At 44.2% G+C, this 10,000-nt stretch overlaps 1 long non-coding RNA gene and 1 pseudogene across 2 annotated transcripts in view; one reads left to right on the top strand and one right to left on the bottom strand.

Moving 5' to 3' along the window:
• Positions 1-10,000, bottom strand: part of LOC145489125 (uncharacterized) — a 43,129-nt gene that overhangs the window by 29,069 nt on the left and 4,060 nt on the right. The gene's annotated exons all lie outside the window — the stretch shown is intronic.
• Positions 1,970-3,373, top strand: LOC145489607 (uncharacterized protein F54H12.2-like; annotated as a pseudogene). The gene is made up of 2 exons (XR_014049610.1): positions 1,970-2,566; positions 2,633-3,373. The product of XR_014049610.1 is annotated as an uncharacterized protein F54H12.2-like (transcript).

Raw genomic sequence — 10,000 nt, 5'->3', positions numbered from 1 at the left:
AGAATACGTGGACGTTCTTACCCGTGTTGCAGGACTTGGTCGCGGGCTACAATCGATCGTATCATCGCAGCATCAAGATGGCCCCCGACAAAGTGACTGCAAGTAATCAAGAAGAAGTGTGGAACAACTTGTACGCCAAACGTTTGAACGCCAAGCATCTCAAGCCAAAGTTTAAAGTAAATGATCGCGTGAGACTCAATAAGAAGTTTAGAACCTTTAAGAAAGGTTACCTACCAGGCTGGACGGAAGAAGTGTTTATAGTATCCAGAGTCATCCCTGGAAGTGTGGTCACTTACAAAATCAAAGAGATAGATGACACACCTTTGGAAGGTACCTGTTATTCTCAAGACTTACGGAAAGTCACCGTATCGGACGACGATTTGTATCGCGTGGAAAAAGTGCTGAAACGTAAAGGAAATAAATTGCTTGTACGTTGGAAAGGTTGGTCAGATAAATACGACAGTTGGATTGACAAGAAGGACGTGAAAAAGCTTTGAGGATGAATGAGGAGTTTTACATCACCTTGCCTAGTCACAGCAACCGCGCAGAGTTTCCACAGAACCAAAGCAATCATTTCAAGATTCGATTACCCCACCCCATCAGGCTGCAAGGGTCGAGTTGGAAAGTGGGATTGATTAGCATCTCGTTACCAGATGTGAAAGTGCATCTCCCCAAGTTGGTCGACGGTAACGACATCCTGTTTACCCTGGACTGGATCATGAAATACCCTTCTGGTGCGTTAAAGTTTGGTAGGGCTCACCATGACCCTAACGATCTCCGAACTGTGGTTGAGTACACTGATACTGTTGGTTTTATGAAAAGTATGGTGACATTTTTCGAGCAGCGGCGCATCTCGAATTACCAAGGACCCCATCTCGGTAGCAGCTATACAGCATCCGATGGAAAGAGAATATACGTGAAATTTCGTTGGGATGGAGACGATCTACTGACGGATAACAAAGCGAGACACGTACGCTCCAATGGCTCGCCAGCATTGAAGATCAATAAGATGTTGGCCTTAAAGATAGGATGATTGAAGGGGAGAGGCCCTGAAAATTATGACTTGGGACTCAATTTACGTCAAGATTTTTTTACAGACACGGTACCCAACTTAGAAACGATGACACACGATCTGAAAAACGACACGGGTGAGCCTCTGTTTTGGTTGATAACAGAAGGCCTTTTTCATCTGAGCGTTGCTTGTGATTGGCGCTTCACGAATCTCAACAAAGCCTTTCAAAATGTGGTGGGTTCGACATCACGTTCCTTGTTCATCTATTCCGACGTGGGAGGAAGTTCAATGGTTGGAAATCAAGTCACAGATCTATTAAGAGAGGTCAATTACCGACGCACAGGGGATGGAAGTCACTATTTTGAACCGCTCCACGTTTAATATATTCCGTTGCGCAAGGCCCAGTTGGACATTATTGAGACGCAAGTGTCGGGGACAACAGGTGAACTGACCGAATTTGGTGAAGGAAACACGATTCTCACCCTTCACCTCAAACGAACATGAAAGGTGGAAGTTTAACGCGATTCAAACCTGACCCACAAGACGGAGGTGGCTTTGTTCAAGAATTGCTGAAGGCGAGTGTCAGGGGATGTCTGAAAGGGTCAAAAAGCGATCGCAGCGTTCGAGATCGCATTCGAAAGGCGAAATAGGGTGCAACACGGAGCGCTAAACAAGCAGTGAAACGTAAAGCTTACGAAGTCCTAGATAGAAACATCAAGCGGAAATTCAACGACTTCTTCGGCGACTAATGAATCCCATCTACTCCAGAAGCTCGAGACTCGTCAAATCTAGAAAAGGGTTGTCAACGTCACGTCGTGAAGGGTTCTCAAAAAGCTCCAAACGTCAACGAAAGGTACAAAAAGGCGGATGGATTGGCCCTGAGGTCAGTAAACCTGTTGGCTACGATTGGGATCACATCTTAGCGAGAAGACAAAGAAGAAGAAGAAGAAGAAGAAAATGACGGATACCTAGATGGACGGTGGGTTGTTACATCCGGATTCCAAATCAGTCCTGAATCCTCAACTGAATCTGTTCACCGTTCCACCCACTGATCTCAGTATGTCCAGTTATCGCATCGTACCCATTTAGACCTACACGACAGGCATCAACCCCGTGGAATTCCAAGTGGATCCTCAAGAAGATTACGTAGACCTCAGTCGAAGTTTCTTTGAGATTGAGTTGGTACTCAAACTGGCGAATGGTGATAACGTTGTGGAGGCCACGAGACTCTGGCCCACAAACAATTTGGCCCACACTTTGTTCAAACAGATCAGTGTGAGACTCAATGGTATCTTGATCAGTCCTCAAACCGACACCTATCATTACAAAGCATACCTGGAAACATTGCTCAACTACAACAGAGATGATGAAGAAACCGTGCTAAAACCTCAAGGTTGGTACAATGCCCTGGACTTTCCAACGCCATTGACTGTGAACAACACAAACACGGAAGGAGACGGACATGAGGCTTTCCAAGCATTGTCCTCCAACCAACAAGCTTCAGTGCAACTCATGAAAGCAGAACAAGGCAATTACACGGATGGAAAACGACACGTGCTAAGGTTCACATCCCACATCGAGGTGTTCCACTTGAACAACTTGTTGGTACCTGGCGTGCAGATTGGAATCCAGATGTACTTTAATTCTCCCAATTTGCTCTTGAATGGTGTGAATGTAGCTGGAAGATTGACGCACGAAGAGGTCAAAGTAAGAATGTACCTGTGTCAAGTAAGGCTCAACCCCAGCGTCTACCGAGAGTTGATGACGAAAATGAACGTCAACAGAACCATAGTGGCTTACCCGACCGTAAGAAGTGAAATTAGGACCTTCAACATGCAAGAGAACCAGCAAAGATACGAGTGCAACAATTTATTTCAAGGCAGAATTCCTAACAGAGTCATCGTTGGACTCGTGCTTTCAGAAGCCTTCAATGGTACTGTGGCACGTGACCCATTCTGTTTTCAAAAGTTTGGTGTGAGTAACATCAGACAACTGGTCAGCGGAGAAGAGTACCCTTACGAGACCCTGGAACTAGTGCACAACGACGGTACCCAAGATCTGAGAGGTTGCTATCGATTCTTACAAGCCACAGGATGTTTGTGCAAACATCAAGGTAACATTGTCAGAAGCGAAGACTGGGGTCAAGGCAAGAACTGCACACTGTTTGTATTTGACAATGCAGCCAACGGATGTTTGGACAGTCCGGTGTTGAACCCCAAGCAGTCAGGAGAGTTACAGATTGTGCTGAACTTCGGTGTCCCACCAGGTAACAACATCACGGTCATCTTGTACGGAGAGTTTGAGAACCACTTGGAAATAGACAAGAACAAAGCCGTGTTGTACGACATTTACCAACGCTAATGGAGAAAGTACCCCTGAATAACGTACAACTGGATCATTTGGCGACAGCGGATGCCATCTTGAAACCCTACTTTTACGGGACGGTGGCTTGCGATCGATTACCACGTCGACCAATCAAGAAAGAACCTCGTGGGTACATTGTAAACACAGATCCACGTGATAGACCGGGCCGACACTGGCTGGCGCTTTGGACCCATAGTGGGAATGTGTGCGAGGTGATGGACAGCTACGCCCTACCTTTGGAGTCTTACGAGACAATAGAGCTCCTGCAAGACTGGTTAGAAAGTCAATGGAAATATGTGATTTACAATGGACAGTCTCTGCAATCGATTTACAGTAAAAGTTGTGGTGATTAAGCCTTGTTCTATTTAAAAGACAGAGCGAGAGGTCAAGGCATGAACGAGTTCTTGAGGCGTTTCTCGAAACATGATTATGTAGACAATGATCACAAAGTAGGCCAGATGTTAAAGAAGTTGGTCGAGAAAGAGTTAGAATGGGATAAAGTGTGTAAAGTGAAACATCACCAAGACACTTCTCGTTGCGGTGTGAGACATTTAGTGTAATGATTGTTGGTTTGACATTAAAATACGATTGAAAACATGTTCTGTGTGATGATCTTGTAGTACACTGGTTAGTATTCTCGACTGTCACTTGATTCCTCGCAGGGTCAATTTTTCCATGTGGTAACAAAAGCTGCATGCCCATGCCCCTTTGATCATTTGGACTCATGGAACGACGCAAGGCTTTTCGATTTCATACCCCTTCCAGTCTGTTGGTGGTGGGTCCTTCAGGGTGTTCACCACCAAACTTTTACTGAACAACCTCGATTTGTTTCATACCCCACCCTCCCAAATACATAATTGCTACGGGGTGTGGCAAGACGGGTTTCAACCCATAAAAAAAACGGGGTCAAGTTTCACGAAGGCGTTCCTCACACAGATCAATTGAAAACGTGGTTTCCTAAAGGCGGATTACTTGTACTGGACGATCTAATGGCTGAAGGAAGAAACGATAAACGGGTTTTGGATCTGTTCACCAAACATTCTCACCATCAGAACGTTCTACTTGTGCCAAGACATGTTTCCGCCAGGGAAATATGCCAAGAGTATTTCCAGAAACGCCCACTACATCGTTGCCTTCAAGAATCCACGAGATCAATTAGGCATGAGAAATTTATTGTTCCAGGCGTTTCCCACTCAATGGCAAGTTTTGCAAGACACGTTTCAACGTTTGACAGAACGTCCGTTCGGATACATGGTCTTGGATTTACATCCTGGCAGTTTGGACGATCAAAGGATTCTCAGCCATCTTTTAAAGGACGAAGGATGTATGCGATGTCACAAATTCATCGAGACATCGTGATGAGTCCTTCCCAAGATTCAATCACTACCGTATCTCTAATGAACGGATTCAAGAAAAGCACCCAGTTGGCAAACAAAGATTTGCTGTGCCGATTGGATGGGTTATTTTCCTTTTACCACCGTCAGTGGTGGTGTCATCGCCAGATGTTTTACCACTTTAAGTGGTGCCACAGTTGTTTGAACGCTTTGGCATTGATCATCGTGGCAGCAGGCATCGTCGTAGGATCCGTCTTGGAAAATAGTCTCCTGATTGCCTGTTTATCCGCCGCTGGAACTGTGATTAAGGAGTGGAACGACTTCAAAAATTTTTCGTTCAAAATCGACATGTGTCACTTTGCCTACACACTTACGACAAAGCTTTGATCGAATTGAGAACCTACGTGCGAGGACTTCCGATGGAGGAGTTTGACGGATTCTTGATCAAGATGCAAACCTTGGATGACAAAATCACTGACTTCACACCCCCTGTATCTGACAAGTGCGTGCAAGAGTACGAACAACGATTTCTCTACGACCACGTTGATAAGAGCGGGAACACTGACGTGTGAGTGGTTGTATGTGTCATGAAGAGCAAACGAACAGTTCGTAGAAAACCAAGGAGACGAAGGAAGGTACAAAAAGGGGGATTGTTACCATTGGCAGCTCTCATTCCAGCTTTAGTAGCAGCAGGCAAGGCGGCGGCTCTAGGAGGAATCTTTGGTGCAGCTTGTTACGGTGTGAAAAAAGGTTTGGAAGCTGCTTCGCGTAAACGTCGACGATGAAAAATAAATCAAAGACCAAGAAAAGAAGTAAACAGCAAGGTGGAGCACTGGCACGACGTAAACATCGATTGGTAGACAAGATCGCCGAAGGAGCCAGTATGTTCTTATGGGGACCCTCACCTACCTTTGCTACGCTGGCATTGAAATTAGCGGGTCAGGCAGCAAAAGGAATCAGAGACAATGTGAATTACTATAGCAAGAGACAACGTGGTGGTGCACTGTTTACTGTTCTCAAGAATGCAGCCAAGATCGGGTACAAGCTCGGAAAGGACAAACGGTATAAGAGAATGGGTGTAAAGGGTGTCACAGGCAGTTACAACAGACGTCCTTCACCTTGGGAAGTATGATTCGATTACGCAGACAACGCCCTTTCTTGGAGGCTATTCTCAAAGAAGCTAATCGGAACAGGAGACAGGAGATGTTAGAACATGCTAATGCAGATCAAATCAACGCCGTGAGTGAAATGGTTCCCAATCTACTACGAAACAGAATTCCCGTTCAGCCAATCACTATGGCGAAACTGCATCGCTATACGACAACGCTACGCGAGGTGGGGAAACGCAGAAACTCAGTCAAGAGGCGAAGAGAACATCTCAAAGAACAAAAAGGTAGCGGATTCTGGTAAGGTTTGAACGGCGTGTTCCAAGCATGTCGATGTTAAACACCCGAGATGCCCACCGTTATCTACTGCAAGGTTACGACTTCGTCCCCAAACCCAAAGACACCTTGAGCGAATTGGTCAAGTTATTACAACAAGCCAACGAAAGAGTGGAACAATTGAAAGACAATGTGCAGTACTGGAAGAGGAAGTACGAAAACCTCAATCAAGAGTATTCAGCTTTTAAGTTTGAGGACTTGTGTGAAAGGTGTCATACTATCAGAGACCCTACAGCACCCGGAGATACTATTACTCTGCGTACTAATTACAGTCGAGATAAAGACACAACAGCCCGTTTGACGCTCAAACTCGAGAGGAAAGAGACTGAACTCCGTTACCGGCAAGACAGCTACGAAACGCTACTCCAACAACATTTCGAGAATGACAGAAGAAGTCATGATGGTACCCACGAAAGAGTTTGACCAATTGGCTCAGTATTACAAAGGAGAAATCACCGACAATGCCTTGTTGAACAAAGCGGGACGTTTGCCCGCCGAAAGTCACGTGATACTCCGCGATAAATCGATTCCAGATTCGATTGCCATCAAGAAAATTAAACCTCTAGCTCGTCAAAGAGGTCATTTAACCAAACGTATCAGACATATTGGTCCTTTGTCGAGCAATAGTGCTGATGTCGGCGAAGAGGAAGTATAGGAGGAAGGAGCCTTGGTGAAAGGTCCGTTGGAAACGATGTTCAAACATTACTTCTCTAGGTACGAAGACACCGAAGATCAAGGAAGAAGCTACACCGTCTACGTCAGGTGTTAAAAAGAGGCCACCCGCTTCTAAAACACCCATTCCTCCGCCTGACTCGGAACTGGGCACGCTCCTAAGAAAAGCTGACATTCTCCTGGGTAAAGACAAGCGCAAAGGCAAGGGCAAACGTAAAAACGAGGCCGAACGTTTAAAACCTACAAGTGGTTGGGAAGACTGGGCCAAAGGAAAGAAGCTGAGAAGAAATCTAAAACACGATTATGACTCGTACTAGCAAGACCCGACGTAGTACACGCATCAAGACCCGACGACTTATTAAGCAACGCGGGAGTGGTGTCGACATTCAGAAGTGGCTGGGCAAGACGAGAATCGAATTTCACTGGCCTGGGTACCAGTGCATGGGACCTGGGACCAAATATGCCAAGAGACTGAAACGAGGCGATCCAGGCATCAATCGTTTGGACAAGATCGCTAAACAACACGATATCGATTACAGTCACGCTAAGAATTTGCAAGACAAGTGGAAAGCGGATACAAAGATGATCAAGGCCATTGATAAGTTACCCGGCAGCAAAACAATGACGGAAAGGATTGTGAAGAGAATCATGCAGGCTAAGAAAAAGTTAAAGTTGTAATCAATTTCTCCCTTTGGAGTTCGTGTTATTCAATAAACGTTATAAAAACTCTGACGCTTTGTGTTGATGCCTTGTTTTGTTTTTGTTTTGCTTTAATGCGTTAATGGAGAAAATACTTTTAGTCCGCATTAAATTTTGTTACTTGAAAATATCCTTATGTCTATAGTTATCGTTTTACAAAACATGTCGTTTTAGCACGGGAGTACAAGCTTTAAGTTAAAGCGATAACATCATTTGTTAACAGACAATTATTTTGGGTGTTTAAGTAAGTAAAACGAATAGCATTTTCAACTTCAATTAACTTTAGTCCCTGTGTGGTTTGATTTCTTTGCTCTCTACAAAAAACAAAGAGGTATTAATTTTTCATGCAAATTCAGCATTTCCAAGTTTCTTGCTTGGAGTTAAACAATGTCGTATAAGAGTCAAGCGTCGCGTCACTCCACATCTTTGTGTTTAGGACTACAGGACACTGTAAGTATCAATTTTGAAGTTGCATGAAATGTTTTGTGTGACCCTGGCGTGATTTGTGTCGCCATGGAAATCCGTGAGACCGATCCCAGTCCTCCGTCGAGGCTGGTGGGTCTTTGTGTTTAGGACCACAAGACACTGTAAGTATCAATTTTGAAGTTGCATGACAGTTTTTGTGTGACCCTGGCGTGATTTGTGTCGCCATGGAAATCCGTGAGACCGATCCCAGTCCTCCGTCGAGGCTGGTGGGCTGTTTTCCAACATGGCTGACTTTCGTGGGCGACGCCATCTTGAATTCCAATTCGGCTCCTGATTGGCTGAAATTTGTGGTGGCCATCTTGGATTTGGAAAGCAATAGCATCCATTGTTCTCCAAACAATAGCCTATTGTCTTTCTCAGCTCCTGATTGGTTACCGCTCATATAAGCGTCCATTACTACATTCCAGGTATGGAGATGTTTCTTCTTGGCACCTGGAACAACCACGTGTATTCCGCTGGAAAGACTTGACACTTCCGGTTCAAATTCCCCACCCCACCAACTAACTGTCTCCTTCGTGCCATGTGGCACATAGGACCTCACCCACCACACCCAAGCCCACCAAGACAAGTTTCAAATTCCCCAACCCAGCCAGGCAAGGATCAAATTCAGGATGGCAGGCACTTTAGAGGCTGAAACTTCGGTAAGTGGAAAGAGCCAATGTTTACTTGCTATAGGTGGAGACAAAAAAGTAAGCTCTTTGGAGTGACCTTCTCCTTAAAAGTTCGCTTTCGTTAGCGAATGGCTGAGAAACCGAAAGCTGTGTGATTTTCAGGTTTTAAAGCCTGAATAGTCAAATCAGTTGCTGGTCAATGGGTAGAAAATCACGGTCGCTGATCTTGCCTTTTTCAAGAAATAGTTGTTCTCCGCAGAGCAGGTAGAGTATGAACTACTATTGAAGAGTGACTGAACAAACGCTGTAAAATGTACAACCACCTCTCTCAAGAAATATTTTAAAAAGTATAATTCATTCGAAGGTATTGCATTCAGTTGTTAAACGCGTCTACTGGCCTACTATCATAACTTTTCACGCCGTGGAATGACGCTTGCAAGTGAAAAACGCAACAGCGGCGCCAAAAACTGTAAATAGGCGACTTGGCTAAATTTTACCACGTTAGTTGATCACACAAGAAATCCTTCAATTGAAAATTGTTCAAAAGTAAATCTACAGTCAAAATTGCGATTTAATTTCCCGTGGGGTCAACAAGAGTGCCTGAAATATCCTCGCTAAGTAGCTTGCACGCCTGCACTTGGGCAGGGCATTTGAGCGCAAGTTGGTCCAGGGGGGCGGGAATTTGAACGAGCCAATCTTCAAAAGTTCAAATGCCCGGGGGTTGCCCGGGGCCTTACCCGGGGGGATGTTGAAGGGTTGAATTGATCGACGCATAGACGAGCAACTAAACCGGCGATCTTCTAGTAAAACAGTTCAAAGCTATTTTTTCTTTTTGTTAATAGGTCAAGCAAACGTTTTTATTGCAGTTGCGCCTCTTACAAATATTCAGGCATGGAAAATACGAAAAAGAACGTCCGAAGTTAATTCTAATGTGTAACGCTCCAATTGCTACAGGGAATTTATTTATTTATTTATTTATTTATTTATATGTATATTTATTTATTTATTTGTTCCTCATTCATTCTTTTATTTAGTAAGTTATTACTTCATATGAGTACTCGTACTAATGAAGAACGCATACGAACTCAAACTTACTGGAATGAACTAATCGACCGTTTCTTAGTCCAACCTTCTGTCGTCATCCGTAAAACTCTATTAAAGCAGTTAATTTTCAAATGCATGGCCAGGCTGATCATGAGGCTGTAAAAGAAACCTGACACGAAAATACTTAATTTAACTAACAAGGAACTTTACTCGTTATGTGCTGTTCTCAAAACATATACTTTGTCTTGTAGAAAACGTTACTTTGGTTACGATACAGATTAGTAGTTAAGCAGTAGATTAAAAGAATCAAACGTATCAGCAAGCTAATTTTGTGCA

This window comes from Orbicella franksi, chromosome 6 (assembly GCF_964199315.1).
Source record: "Orbicella franksi chromosome 6, jaOrbFran1.1, whole genome shotgun sequence".
In the NCBI taxonomy this organism is placed as follows: Eukaryota; Metazoa; Cnidaria; class Anthozoa; order Scleractinia; family Merulinidae; genus Orbicella; species Orbicella franksi.
The sequence above is the reverse complement of the archived record's forward strand: the minus strand, read 5'-3'. Positions and strand labels throughout refer to the sequence as shown.